Source organism: Meles meles, chromosome 2, assembly GCF_922984935.1.
Source record: "Meles meles chromosome 2, mMelMel3.1 paternal haplotype, whole genome shotgun sequence".
NCBI classification, from domain to species: Eukaryota; Metazoa; Chordata; class Mammalia; order Carnivora; family Mustelidae; genus Meles; species Meles meles.
Genome location: NC_060067.1, coordinates 207,177,177 through 207,193,044, shown reverse-complemented (window position 1 = coordinate 207,193,044; position 15,868 = coordinate 207,177,177). Strand labels below are relative to the sequence as shown.

The 15,868-nt window shown below is 44.7% G+C and overlaps 1 protein-coding gene and 1 pseudogene across 1 annotated transcript in view; one reads left to right on the top strand and one right to left on the bottom strand.

The window, feature by feature from the left end:
* The window catches only part of CSMD1 (CUB and Sushi multiple domains 1), a 2,021,046-nt gene that overhangs the window by 647,145 nt on the left and 1,358,033 nt on the right, over positions 1-15,868 (bottom strand). The gene's annotated exons all lie outside the window — the stretch shown is intronic.
* On the top strand, positions 14,676-14,776 carry LOC123937792 (annotated as a pseudogene).

The following is a 15,868-nucleotide window of genomic DNA, read 5'->3' as shown; positions in this document are numbered from 1 at the left end:
CTTATCCTAAAGCTTTACGCACTGGAAATCCTGGTAGATCTACCTTCGAAGTACTACACGGTACGGGCATTTGTCCCCAACACGAGACATGCCGAAAGGGTTTCTATCAGAAAACAGAACTGTGTTAAGACCCTCGTCAGCGTCAAGCTTCATTTCTCCATGGCTGTACTTTACCAACTGAAAAACTAAAAAAGTTGAAAGTTTCAAAGTTTAAAAACATATTTCCACAAAGTTAATCTATGTCTACAGGTGGCTTGTTTATATTTTGTCCTGTGTACGAACAAAGGCACTTTACACCAGCAATGGTCTAAAAGGAAGGAGGTAAGAGTGCTTCTAGATTCCTCCCCCATAGACCCCGCAGCCGAGTGAGGCCCCTCTTCACGGCTCAGGCAATAGCGTTCATGTGCCAAGTTTGAGAAGCAACAGCTCAGGGGTGAGCCACGTCCCAGCGGTGCCCCATCAGGGTCCTGAAGTTGACCCATCCCTACACAGCAACACAAGTCTCATGACCAACACACATCCGACAGGTTTAATTCTGTATTTACTTTCACCCTCGTTCCCGGGAATGACAGTCTCCACCCCGACCGCATCTCTGGCAACACCCAGCACTTGCTCTCTTGTCTAGAACCGACAGTTTCATTTCACCCATGACAGCCTACAGTTGTCACATAAAATACACGATCTGAACCTGGATCACTGATGTGAAAAGTCTTGTCACTGCACGGAGGGGGGTGGGGCTGTAAATAACACGCAGTGAGGCAGAAATGGCCATGATCACTTCTCATTTGTATTAGAATAGTGGGTGTTTTCAGGAAGCTATGGTGCCACCCATTCCCAATCATCTCTACAGCACACACACACACACGGGCACGCACACACACATCCTTTTCAGTTTTAGCATCTGTGTGCTCATCTTCAGTTTGACTGAACTGTAGACTTATGGGTACTGACTTAAAATGGCATTACTAGCCAAAACTGAGAGGTAACAGAAATATAAAGATTTATAAAATTATGTAATACTTCATAGTGCCGTTTGGAAAGATAAGTATTTGTTGACAAGTTGAAATATCTTTTGCTCAGATCAAGCGTGCATATCACATGTGTGTATAAATGTTAAGTGTACATACACATGTATCTATACATATGGGCATGTGTTTACGGAAAATTTGTTACAGACAGAAGCGTAAATAGCATTCGAAAAAAATCAAGAGTAAACAGGGGTGCCTGGATGGTGCTGTGGTTTGAATGTCCCACTCTTGATTCTGGCTCAGGTCATGATCTCAGGGTCATAAGAATGAACCCTAAATCTGGGCCCATGCTTAGCGGGGAGTCCGCTTGTGGATTTTCTCTCCCTCTCCCTCTCCCCCTGCCCCTGTTCACACATGCATGACCACTCTCTCTATTTCTCTCTCTCTAAAATAAATAAATAAAACTGTAAAAATGTTAAGAGAAAACAAAACTCCAAATCTACAATATTAAGAGAAATTAAATTGAAAATTATGAATTAGTAATGATTATATGAGTAGTTTGAGAGAGAAGCTGAATTTCTGCTTACACTCATAGAACCAACACATCTTTCTCAACATGTCAGTCTTCCATTTGCTGGGTGTGAGAGATCCATTCAAGGGAAACCAAACAAGAATGGCTAAGTCCAAGGTCAGAGCAAACACAGGGGGCACTGGGCATCTCAGCAGGTGATAGAAAGTTTTGGTCCCTGAGCAGAAAGGAACAGGACTCGGGGTGTTCTCAACAGGTCTACCAGTTGACCCAGAGCCTCCGTGGTGGCTGGAACCCATACAGCACGGTCCCACCCCACAGCCCTGCTTCCCACCCATACTCTTATTGCAGGGCAGGTGGCCGGGCTCTCTGTGCACTGGAAGAGACGACCTGGCCTCCCCACAGACAGCCCCTGAGCCTCAGGTCTGGCGCTGACCATCTTGTGGTCTTGATGCATTTCTCAAATTGCAAATGCCACGTGTAGGGGCACTGACATAGTAATGCTCTCTTGCCTTTTAATTTTCTTCAGATTAAAAAAAAACAATTAGAGAAATCATAAGAGATAGCTTGCATTTCGTCTGACCAGTTCACTTTCACTACACACGTGAAAATGTGCATTAATGGTTCAAACTTAAGTTCTAATGTTAACCCCTTTCTTTTCAGTACTGGGTCACAGACAAGAGCTTTAAAAAAATAATAACAATAAAACAAATAACTCATCAGTTTTCATCGGAAACAGTCAGTTTTTGATTACTATAAGGTGCGCAACTGAGTGCATTGTCCTCCTGTCCTTCACAAAGTTCCCCTCAGAGACAAGAGTTTGCAGTCATCGTACCTACAGCTAACTTGAGAGTCATTTTTATTTCTAGCTATTTTTCTATAAATATGCTAGCTCTCTTTTTCAAACTCCTGCTTCATTGGCTTATATAGTATTTGTTAAAATTACATAATTATGGTGGCAAATGACACTGCCCTAACAGCTGTGCCGCAAACCCACCATTAATTCGGGAGTCGTTGCCACACACCTGTTGCGTAACCCTAGGGAGCAAGGTCCTGGGAGGGGCCCCCGGTGGGGAGAGCCCAGCTTGCGGGTGTTTGAGGCAGGAGGCATCAATGAGCTCTGGGTGTTACACGTAACCAATGAATCATTGAACGCTACATCAAAAACTAATGATGTACTATACAGTGGCTAACGGTACATAGCAATAAAAGAACAAAGGAGGCAGTTCATCCTGCCAATTGATTAAGTGGAAAGTCCGAAACGCGCACACACCCCTCTACCGTGCATCCACCTTCTAAATCCTTAATAACTTAGCATAAACTTGCAATTACAGAGTTAGCTACTGTGTTAGAAAGCAAGAGAGGCTGGTTCTGAGAGCAAGAAAGAAAACCACATCCTTCAATATTTTCAAGACTGAACCGAGAGAGATGAGTGGACGGAAGATGCACCAGACTTCAATTCAGGAGGGAGTAGGACAGGGGTAAGCTTCTCCCTGTGATGCCAGGAACAAGGGAAAGGACCAGGTGTGCCAGCGGGCACTGGCACCTGGTCCGGGATCCCTCTTCCTGCAGAGGGTTGGTGGAAATCCTTCCAGGAAACACAACGTACTGCATTTGAACAACATCCATGCACACACTTGCTTCGAGAAGAGTGCAGGGTGTACGGACTCGGCGTGTTGGAGGGAAGCCCTCAGGAGGAAGGGGATGTCTGCAGCCTGAGTGAGAATGTTTCCTACCAGCTAATGCAAGGGCTCTGCGGAGAGGAGCCTGGGCATCACTGAGAAGCAGGACAGGGAAGAGAAAGGCTGGTGCGAGTGCTCTGGACACAGGACGTTCTGTGCTGATGGAGCCAAGGGTGGTGGAGGCTGGGGCACGGCAGCACGGTGTTGCTTGCTCAGGAAAGCTTTCTAAGCAGAGGCTTTCATTCTAAGAGCTGTGTGTGCTCCTCCCTCTTTTCTGCTCTCTGCAGATCACTTAGCCATGATGCTTCTGAGCTCTCCGAGAGTCAAAACTCATCCTTGGTGCACAGAAGTCTGCACTGGATGCACTGACTGGGCAATAGGGGAAGCTTCACCATCCTTGTCTTGAAAATAATCTGCATGAGCTCAAGTAAGAGCAGACAGTGGGCAGTTTGGTCGTCACGTGGAGGCTTTGCCACTTTTCCTCGTGCTGGTGCAGGTCTCCTCCTATAACAAAGGCTTTAGACATCACAGACTCACTTTATCAGCCAGCCGGCAGTTTCTAGGATGTGGACATATGACCCAATCATGGCTAGTCCAACAGGTAGGAAGGTCTGTGGGGGCATATCCCAGACCGATGTTCCTCCATGATGAGTCTCCAGCCCTCTCTCACTGCCCTAGACATTGTGTTGGAAGGACAGGACCTCCCGGAGGAGGTGCAAGCCAAGAAAGTGCTTCTGAAATCGACCCAGAAGCTTGATGTATTTGCACCATTTAGGGATCTCAGGATCCCTGTCTTTAGACTTCTTGACGTTAAGAGAAACAAACCTCTGTTGTTTTAGCCACTTTAGGTCGTAGAGTATTCCTTCCAAGACAATCTCTGAAAGCAGGAAAATAGAGAAGAAATGGAGCATTAACGTACTTACCTAAAATTGAGATTTCTAGGGACTGCAGGCATTTGGGAAAGAGGATAAGCAGAGCAGAGAGGCCAAGCCTGACAGGCCTGCCGCCCCTGGGAGCCCAGGGGCCTCCAGCAGACCTGGACACCCAAGGAAATTCTGCAACGATCCGAATATTTGGGTTAATCCCCAAACTGCAATTCCTAAGGAAATGTATCCTTGTGAGTGGCCACCTAGGGAAGGCACTGTGTGAACAATGGAGAGGGCCACCAGAAAGAGACCAAAATATAAAAAACAAACATGGGATTAATGAGCTCAAGCCATACTTATTCACACCAGCTCTGCCCCTGACTATCCGCAAGAAGGAAAGCACTGGCCCATCCTCTGTGAGACCACGGCTCACCTGGGGGCCAGGGGAGGACAAAAGGAGGGTGAAAACTGCAGGCCACGGTAGACTGGTAGGTTTGTGCCCAGAGGGTCAGAGAAGCTCGGAGGGGTGTGGACGACGTGATGATTACAACCACATAGAATACTGAGTTCATGGGAAAACAGCATTTCCCATTCGACACTCTGGAAGCCTTCACGATTACCACCTTGTATCCAAAGTTCCCACATCAATCTATACACATACAAGGATTAGAAGTACCATCAAAAACATGTATGCTTTCTTATAATTAGAATTTAGGGTTTAAATATCTCTGACTATATATTTATTGTTTGTAATGTTCAGTTAGCCAGCCTACTACATCATTGGTTTTTGATGTGGTGTTCAATGATTCATCAGTGGTGTGTAACACCCAGTGCTCATCCCAACACATGCCATCTCTGACAATTTATTTATTTTTTTAAAGATTTTATTTATTTATTTGTCAGAGAGAGAGAGAGAGAGCACAAGCAGGCAGAGTGGCAGGCAGAGACGGAGAGAGAAGCAGGCTCCCTGCCAAGCAAGGAGCCCAATGTGGGACTCGATCCCAGGACCCTGGGATCATGACCCGACCTGAAGGCAGCAGCTTAACCAACCGAGCCACCCAGGCATCCCATCATCTCCAACACTTTAAAATAAATTTTAAACATTCAGTGAATACTAGATAAGTGCCTTTTGTTTTTTATTTTTTATTTTTGCTTCTAGCAAAAATACTTCTAGCCTTGAAGTCAATGTGACATTTTATTTCAAACAAATACTGCCAAGAATTCGAGCTATGTGCCTTTGCTGACAACAGCAGGAAATTTTGTCGAATGTGGTATATGGGATGTGGCTACTTTTCTTGTTTCAGAAAGTTGCTGAGAATGGGCTTATTCTGTGATGTCTTATGTTTGTGAGACATCAGATCAAACTATATTTCATGCCTAAGAAAAGGCATGCTACTCTTATTTCATGGCTTAAATGTGTTACGTCATATTTACTCAAGAATGAGGCAAGTGACGCTGTATGTGGTTTAGAAAGTAGAAATATTCTTTCTGCAAACATGTAATATAACGGATTCTTTTTATGACTCTTATGTAAAACTATATGACTTAAAAGTAAGGCTGATTTTGCAAAGGGTCAAAACAACCACCATAATGCATAGCCCTGAAAAAAATAAGCAACTGTTAATAGAGCAAATGATGAAATCCCACTTGGATTAGTTTGGCATTTTATCTTCTTCTTAGTATTTTTAAATTGTATTTTGAATGAGGAGCTACGAGGTAGCAACTAACAGGTGCAGGGGGACACGTGTCCAACAATATCACTGCTCAGACTTGGAAGCATTTGTGTTCCATCTGATGAGGAGGAATCAGATTTAGAGCGACAACACCCTCCCTTGTTTGCAACTGCGACCCACCATTGTGGGTAAAGTGTCGGCTCTGTGCTCTGTGAGGTTCTGGGTTCTGGGTTCTTTGCCAGCGCTGACTCCTGTCATGGTCATGACGACCACCGGTAGGTAGCGAGTCTGATGGCAGAGAGGGTCCCAGGTGGGCGCTGTAATTTGCACAGGTACGCCATGGGCTGAGCTGTGTCTTCCGAACATTCACACACTGAATGGGACTGAATCTGGAGACAGAGCCAATAAGAATGTAGTGAGGGTTCAATGATATCCTCAGAGCGGGTCCCTGATCTGACACGAATACATTAGTGTCCCTGTAAGAGGAAACTTGGGCGAGCTCTCCATGCATGTGAGGACAGAGCTGGCAGGGGCCATCTGCCCCTTAACAGAATCAGCCAGGATCTTGATTGTGGACTTCCCCATGTCCAGAACTGTGAGAAAATACTTTTCTCTTGTTTAAGCCACCCAGTCTGGGGTATTTTGTTAAAATGGCCCAATCCAGGGCACCTGGGTGGCTCTGTTGGTTGAGTGACTGCCTTCAGCTCAGGTCATGATCCTGGAGTCCCGGGATCGAGTCCCATGTCGGGCTCCCAGCTCCACGGGGAAATCTGCTTCTCCCTCTGACCTTCTCCCCTCTCATGCTATCTCTCGTTCTCTCTCTCGAATAAATAAAGAAAATCTTTTAAAAAAAATAAATTAAAATAAAATGGCCCAATCCAGCTAACGCAGTCTGTGAAGTTTCTCTGAACCAAGTGGCAGAGTGGGTCGCTTAGGCATTGATGTCACCCAGGCAAATCTCACGTCCCTGAGAGCCTCAGCCCAGTGTCCTCCACCGTACCCTAGCTTTGGTGGGGGTGCACACACATCATGTGGACTCAGGCTCTTACACGGGAATGTCTCACAGTGACTGTGATGCACAGGGATTTCAGCACAACAGCAAAAGACGGCAAGTATTATTTTTAGAAGTATATATGCCCCAATGTTATCTCCATGATTGGCAAAATTGAACATGCTTCACAGAGTCTGATGGGCGGGCAATGAGAGAAGCCCTCCTTCGTTTTGGGCCTGGTGTCTCAAGCGCGGCGTCCAGTCTCCTCAGTGGCAGGAGAGACTGACATTCCCAGGGCCTGATCCAAATGTTCTCCAGGAGTCCAGAGAGCAAAGGGAAACTAGACTGGCTGAAAATCTCCTGGGGCTCTGCCTGATGGATTCAGCGGAGGTGGACAAAGCAAAGGACAAGCACATTACCAGGCAGGCCCCTGGACAAGGTGAGAACGTTCCGTGAGGTGTCCGCCCACCAGGTGGGCGCTGTAGAGAAAAGTGCAATGGAGTGTCTGCGCTAACAGTCCTGAGCCCCGTTCCACACCACCATTATGAGGAGGACAACCGAGCACGATCAGTTCTGGATACAGAGCAGCGGGGAAGTACGCAGGACTATCCATGGAGGGTTCTCTCTCTCTCTCTCTCTCTCTCTCTCACACACACACACACACACACACACACACACACACACACACACACACACACGTCTTTTGTCAAGTTGGTCCCTAGATAGAACTATCAACTTTTGGGAAATAAAGGAGACAGGAAAACAATGACCAAAGAGGATGCAATCAGACTGGTCCAGAACGGGACGTATTTAATGGGACAAATGACCCTTCCTTCTCAACACGTAAGGAGTAGGAGGGAAAGAGGGAGGAGAAGACTGATAGACTCAATGGGTCTTAAAGATGTAAAAACCAAATGCAAATGAGTAGAACTTATTTGAATCCAGTTTGAATAGACTGATGTGTCAAGATATTTTTGAGACAACAAAAAAATGTGTCATGGATATTATGTAATGATAGACATTATTTGTGCTAAGTATGATGCTGTCTAGTTAAGTCTCTAAAGAATTTCTTAGAAAAGCACCTGGGAGACTCAGTCAGTTAAGCCTCAGACTCTCGGTTCCAGCTCAGGTCACGATCTGAGCTGCGGGATCACTGGGCTCACACTCCGCGGGGAACCTGCTCGACATTCTTTCTCTCTCCCTCTGCCCCTCCCCCTACTCATGCCTCACGCTCCTTCTCTCTCCCTAAAATAAATAAATACATCTTTAAAAAAAATATTGCTTAGAGACCATGGATTTCTGGGTGGAATAGTACATCTGTGATTTGCTTTAAAACACTCTATTCTTAAATTGGAGTTGGTAAGATGTTGGTAATTATGGAAGCTGGGTGATGAGTACACAGGGTTTCATGATCCTTTTACCTTAATCTTGTGATACTGGAAAAAGTATTTTAAAAAGTAACATGCTGTGGGCTGGTGCCTGGGTGGCTCAGCTGGTTAAGTGTCAGACTCTCGACTTGGGCTCAGGTCATGATCTCAGGGTCATGAGATCAATATCTATGCCAGGCTCAGTGCTTGTCACCGAATCTGCCGAGGATTCCTCCTCTCCCTCTGCCCCTCCCCTCCTATAAACAGAAAAAAGAACATGTTGCTGTTACCTGGGCAAGGAAACATTGTTTCCTAAGAGGGAGGGCATGAGGAGAAACCACCTGTCAAGAAGACCATCTACTTCTACATTTGAGGCGCTGACAGCGGTTAGTGCTGCTGGGACAGCTGGTGAGGCCTCGGTGGGGGATCCAGAGCGGCGGGGGACCAAACAGGGGTAGCCTCCTGGGCTGCTGCGGTGAAGATAGTTCCTCCCCCGCCTTGCCTCCCGGAGTCAGTGGAAACCATTTGGAAAAGAAAGAGAGCAAATTCTGGAACCAGAGTGACCCTTCTTAAACTGGCACGAAGACAGGTGTTGTTACTTTCAGATAAAATGCTTAAAGGTTTACATGTTTATGCTTCCTTCTTTCTTTCCTCCTTGGTGTGTGTCCACTTATAGTCCAATATTGCCTTTCATTTTAACTCTTATGTAAAAATGTTCTGACACTTGGGGCGCCTGGGTGGCTCAGTCAGTGAAGCATCTGCCTTCGGCTCAGGTCATGATCCCAGGGTCCCAGGATCGAGTCCTGCACGGGGCTCTCAGCTCAGCGGGCAGCCTGCCTCTCCCTCTCCTTCTGATGCTCCCTGTGCTGGTGCTCTCGCTCACTCCCTCTGTCAAATAAATAAATGAAACCTCTAAAAGCATGTTTTGACTCGTTAAATTCTATGCCATACGAACCTGCGTACAGTAGATAAATCTTTGTCTTCAAAGAAAAAGAAGCAATCAAGTAAAGAAGTGTCAGCCGGCCACCAGCTGGAGTAAAACCACCCGACATCTGTGTACTGAGGGGAAACATTTTGCCTTCAGGCTTTTTTTTCTTTCTAAGATTTATTCATTTCCTTTGAAGATAGGGGAGGGACAGAGGGAAGGAGAAAACCCCATGCAGGCTCCACACCCAGCGCTGAGCTCAATGCGAAACTCGAGCTTACGACCCTGAGATTGTGAGCCAAAATCAAGACCTGGACACTTAACCGCCTGAGCCCCCCAGATGTCATGTCCAGGGTTTTATAAAAACGTTGTGATGATGTGGTCTCATGAAAACAGGCACCCCTACCCTAGCATCTGGCCACTAAGAGAGCATTGTCCCTGCTTTGGACGTCTTCATTCCATTGCGTGTGGAGAAAATTAACCAATAAAAGAAAGGAAAACAGTTCTAAGTGGGTCGGATGATCACCGCAGCCCATTGTCCGCTGCTACACCCTTGCTAAGTGTCTCAGCTTCCTTTCGCAAACCTCCCCCTTTCCACGTGGCCATGCAGACTGGGCTCTGAACCCAGGGCACACCCCACCGAACAGTACCGGCTCCCAGGTCCCCTGCGTGAGGCCCGGTTTCCAAGCTGCTGGCGGGGTAACGCTACCACACCAAGGCCCCACTGAGGACCGCCTGACCTTCCCGGACTCCTGCTTGGGCTCTTGCTCACAATATCTGCAATAAACTGACGGTAAATTGTATCCTCATCGTATCAAAGATCTGTACAAGACTGAACATTTGAAAAAAAAAGAACAAGAATTAAACAAGCAAAGAGAAAGAAACCAAAAAAACAGAAGCCTCTGGGTGGCTCAGTGGGTTAAGCGTCTGCCTTCGTCTCAGGTCATGATTCCGGATTCCTGGAATGGAGCCCTGCACCGGGCTCCCTGCTTAGCGGGAAGCCTGCTTCTCCCTCTCCCTCTGCTGTTCCCCCGGCTCATGCTCCCTCCCTCTCTCTCTCTGTCCACTAAATAAATAAAATACTTTTCTTAAAGAGTGTGTGCATGTGTGCATGTAAGTTTCATGTGCCACAAAGACCTAATATTCACAGCATATTCACTTGAAATAAAGCTAGGTCTTCAGAAGACTGTCATTAATTCAATATGGAGAGGTCACATCTACAGCTGACCTTTGAACTACGCAGGGGTTAGGGATGCTGACCCCCGCAGGGCTGAAAATCACGGATCACTTTGGCTTTTTCGACCTCTTACTAGGCTATTGTTGACTGGAACCCTTCCAATGACACAAAGAGTCAATTAATACGTATGTGCGTGTTCTATGCATTATGCGCCACATTCTGATAAAGTGAACTAGAGGAAAACATGCCATGAAGGAAATCATAAAGAAGGGAAAATGCCTTGATAATGCTGTGCTTATTTATTGAAAAACCTGTGTACAAGTGGGCCGACTTAAACCCATGCTGTTCAGGGGTCAACTGTACTAGAAATAAGTCTAATTTTCTCAATGCTAATGTAAGTATTTCAGAAAAATTTATATAAATAGCACAAATTCCTGAAATAAAGTATTACTTGCTGCAGGTCCAAGAAATCAGAACTAAAATGCAAAATTGTTTCCTGTGGCATGGCACCAGGCTCTGGGAAGTAAAATCATGCATGTTTACTCCTAAGGCCTTTGGAACAACTGATAACAAATAGCGGTAAGTTCTAAGTATGATCACCTCTGTTGATAAATGATGTTCTTGTCATTACAGAAAAGAAAAACTGATTTCAGGCTCGGTGCTCTAGTTAACTACCCTTTGTCCTGATGACATTTTATTATTATTTTTTTTAACTTGGAGCACATGTAATTTGCCTCAGTGTCTACAATTATTCTATGATTACCAAGAACTCCATTTACTTTTCAAATCTGTAGCCCACACAAAGAGAAGCCTAAGCCATGAAAGTATTCCCTTTATCAACCACCCCTGGGTAATCCTATTTTTTCTTCTTTGCACAATGGAACTAACTATGAGTTGATCCCTTTGGGGTCTCCCACTGTAAGAGAAGGAGAGTGGTGAGGTTGTAAAGCAGATAAGATAATAATGTTTTTATGAACAGGATGGGCTTTTCAGAGAAGCTCAAATTCATTTCAAACTCCGTTATAAACTCTGTTATATTAATTCCCTTAACACCTTTATGAAAAAAAAATCAGTAAATATAATGAATTCTCAATATGCTATATAACTAGGGAATAAAATCATAGGGCATAAAATAACATTCCCAAATGGACTATAAAATCTTAACTTCTTTAGAGAAATAATGCATGTGAATCTGAGATACGAATGGAAGTTTGAGGCAGGAGCAGATCCTGATGGTGTAATCCGGAGGATTACAAGAACGAAACGATTGCAAGAACGAAACCGAAGCACACATTGCTCATTTGGAACAACACCTCTCTCACCGTCGGCTGTACCCAGAGCTGACTGGGTGCTCCACCACTGGCCCAGAAATAGGACGTACTGGTCATGTACGTGCCTGACACTCTCAGCTCGTTAAGTTTTTGCACCGGCGTTCCTCGATTTGACCATGAGACGAGCTCCTCCTCCGCGCCTCACCTAAGCTGGGGATCTTGTACACGTTCATTGACCTCTGTTTGACCTTCTTCTGTTTCCCCACGTGTAGCACGGGGATGGTCACAGCAGGAATAATGTTCCTCCCGTGGGATGCCTGAGCTATCCTGGTCATCGCAGTGCCTGACACAGAGAGAGTGACGGGCGCTGAGGGCCATTCTCACTGTGGCTGTTAGACCATCCCAGCAAACACACAAGTCGGGATGCGTCTGCAGACAGAGGAGGGGCTCGGGTGGCTTTTTCTTAGTTCTCGCTGATGGAGCCAGTGCGTGACCTCCTTGGTTAAGACTCAAGGACAGACATTTCCGTATGCAAGTCTACTTCCCATGTACAGAAGCTCCTGGAGGCAGTGAGGCAAGACTGGCCACATGGAGCTGAGGGCCATGATCAAAAAGTCCACAGGGTTAGCCCCTGGGCTCGTCTGTGTTTGTGCCGACCACCACAGCTGGAGAAGAGAAAATGGAGACTGGGAGAGGAGGTAACAGGCTTTCCAAAGTGAGCAACGCTCTGGATGGGTCCTGAAGACCATGCAGGGTCCGCAGCCTGGAGGGGGACGACACATGTCCCTAGTGATGGACAGTACCATGCCTGAGAGAACAGAACAGATGGGGATGTAGTGTCCAGGGGCTGCGGGAGAGAGGAGACTTTGTGAGAGAAGACAACCTTCACAGAGAAGCAGAGGAATCTTTACTCCATGTGGCTGAAAATACTGAAAAAGAGCTGTTTTGTAGCTGTGTTTAAACAAGGGAGCAACATGTTTAATGGGGCATTGGTGGAATGCAAGAGTGAGGCTCCAAAGATACTTCCTGAAGTTTTAAAAAAGTGTGTCTAGTTTGAATCAGCCTGGGATTAACAGTAAGTTTAGGAAATACAGCCTCGCCAACTACCACCCACCAGGAGAAGGGGAGAGTTGTGTTCTTCTTCTCATGCTCACCAAGGCATTCGCTTATGCAGGAACTCGGCCTGCACCCTCTAAATTTGAATACTGTCTGATTTATTCAAATACTTTCTCTGCGTCTCTCTTTTTCTCTCCAGCTCTCTTTAACTTAAACAGTTGAACATCAAGACTCCACTTTATTTGTCAGAAACAGCGATAAAGGAAAAAGTGTGGAGTATAAAGGAGAAAAATCCATGAGGAAGATCAGAGTCTACAGAGGTGCAGGTGATGCGGGCCAGGACCAGCAGCGTCCTTCGAAGCGCAGGACGAGCGGCTGATACACTCTTACCCCCGACACAGACAGAAAGGAATGACCAACGCAGAGAAAGGAATGGTTTGTTAAAGGAAGATTAAAGAGGGCTTTCTCCATGGAGTGAGACACTCCTGATCCCACTGGCAGACAAGGAAATTTGGAAACGAGAAGACCCTTGTCTCAGGTGAAGGCTGGGACACGACAAGTTGGATGTGACAAAGAGATATTTAAGCAGAAGTTTTCCGTACACAGTGAAAGGACACGTGGATAAGACACACGATAAGGATGAGATTCAGACGTATGTGATAGTCACGGAGACGGAAGCTTTGTTAAGCTTCACTGAAGCAGAGCATAAATCTCCAACAGTCAGACAAGTCCGTGAACCAAAATTTTTGTCTCAAAATTACAACTTTTGTCATTATACAGTGAAGGCTTTTCTGCTCCTGTTCCATTTTAATCATCTGAATCAAGTCTGTCCCCAAACCATGTTATTTTGGATAAAATGGCAATTGGTAAGGAAGCACCACTAACTCAGTATTAACATGTATAGGACCTATAAAATACGTCATGGGGATGTCATATTGATGGCGGGTCAAAAGCATCATTTTTTTCTCATGAGGGAAAAGCAAGTAGTTTAAGAAATCTGGATTTTCACCTGTCTTGCATTATTTTAGCTGTCATCAAACCATTTCAGTGACACCACGAAAATTAGGAGCATTTTCTCTCCTTTCCATTATACCCAGATGCTATAAATGGCCTTTTGTCTCATCATGGTGTTAAATACAGATTCCTAATTAAAATGTCCAGATTAACATTTAAAACAGGGGACACAGTCAAACACTCTTAGAACTATCCACAGCACTTATCAAGATGATCAGGATTAAAATAGTTAAGAGTTTATCACTAAGGCAACGTACCAACCACTCTTCACATTGAATTCCAATGGCATGAAAAAAATCCATAAAAATACTACATTTCACCAGGGTTTTGTTTTGTCTACCTGTGCATCAAGGAATTCAATATATATATTTAAAGGTGTTAGAGTTCTTTGTATACACACACACACACACACACACACACTCACACACACACAACCACCCACCTGACTGATTTTTAAATGATACCCAAAGAATGTATACAATCTCAGGGATTAACAATCATTATAATATGAATTTTTCTATTTGATAAGGAATTTTGCCTCCTGAATATTAACCAATACATTTAAAATTACTGCTATAAAATATATAGTTTTGCTACATATATATAGTTTTGTATATCTCTAACTTAGGTATTGGTTTGACCAAATAAAGTATCATTTATCAGAAAAATAATCGGGATTAGGATTCTTTGTTATCAACTTAATTTTAATCAAGTAGTTGACTCAGTGGAGTTCTACATAACTCCTGGGGATAATATTGAAAAATTCCGCTTAACTGGGATAAACACACAATGACATGTCTCAAAGCATTAAATTCATTCAATTTAAAATGAATTAAAGTAAGCGCTAAAATATAGTCAAGTATTCATGGAGGGAGGCAGCTTGAGACCCAGACTGTTCCTCAGCACAACCCTAGAAATGCTTTGAAGATCAGAGACTCAGACTGACCTCCTCATTTGTTGCTGAATTCAGCGGTGGTTTTCTGATTTGTCTTCCTTTGACCCACACTGGAAAGGGCTCCTGTTCTATGCCTTGTGTTTCTTTAGTGACATCCCACCCTCCTCTCTCTGCAGCTCATTAGAAGTGACATAAGAATATGCTTCAAATATATCTTAAATGATATAAATATGTATATTTGCTATTTGGAGGTTCCTCTCAGTGCTCAGTCGTACCGTCTTGAAACTGAAACAGTACAGAGAAAATTAAAATGGTCTCTGCACAAGGATGACACCCAAATTTGGGAAAAGGTTCCTGTTTTTGTTAAATGAATTTCATAAAAAATTAAGTATATATTCAATGCAATTTTAAAAATTGATTATAAAGCTTCATGTGTGACTTTAATGTCACTATTTTAATTCATAATATAATTTGATGAAGATAAAATCATGATTAATCGTTGCTATTAACATATATATGACCAGCGTGCCCAGCACACATACTCATTCAACAAGCAATTCTTGGGAGCACCTGGCTGGCTCAGTCAGTAGAGCATGAAACCCTTGATCTCAGGGTCTTGAGTTTGAGCCCCACATTGGGTGTGGAGCCTATTTTTAAAAAATACATAATAATGATAATAATAAGCAACTCTTAAAGGTGCGCTCCATTCCATGTGCTTTCCTAGGTGTAAAAAATACGGAAATAAAGTGAAGAGTCTAATTGTAAGAATCTAAACTGTAGCAAACAGATAAATATTACACAGTCCTGAAAGGGCTCAGACCATTTCATATCTTCATTCTTGAAATAACCATTGAGTGACTGGTGTGAGCTAGGCAATCCTACAGACACTGGGAAATAGCAGCGTGTTGTGCGGGGGGGCAAGAAGGGGCTTTTCCGTGTACTCACGTTCTGGCGAGGGGACAGACCAATGTGCAGATTAGAGATGGGGCAGAGATAGAATATACATGTATATTAGTTCTTACACTGATGTATATCAATATATCCCATGATACGTCAGATGATGTGGGCTACAAGAAAAGTAAAGTAGGCGTAAGAGGAGAGTGAAGCTTGCGGGTGCCGTCTTGTGGGCCACGTCACGGGGAGACTGCTGTGGCGGAGCCCAGTGAGAGAGGGCTTAGTGTTAGGGATGAGGTCAGGGAGGATGAGAGGAGTGGACAGAAAGGTCTTTGTCCAGGATGCTCTGAAGACCCAGTCCTTTAACCAGATTGGGGATAAGAGAAAGCTTTCAGGACAAGGTCATACCTGAACTGAGCTCTCAAGGATCAACAGCTGTTCATATAAAAGAAAAGAGGAGCTCTGAAGAGTGTCCGTTAGGGAGCACATAGCCTTGGCAGTCATGGAAACAGAAATCCCAGGCACACGGCAGACCTGCAGCTATCATGGTCACACTGCTC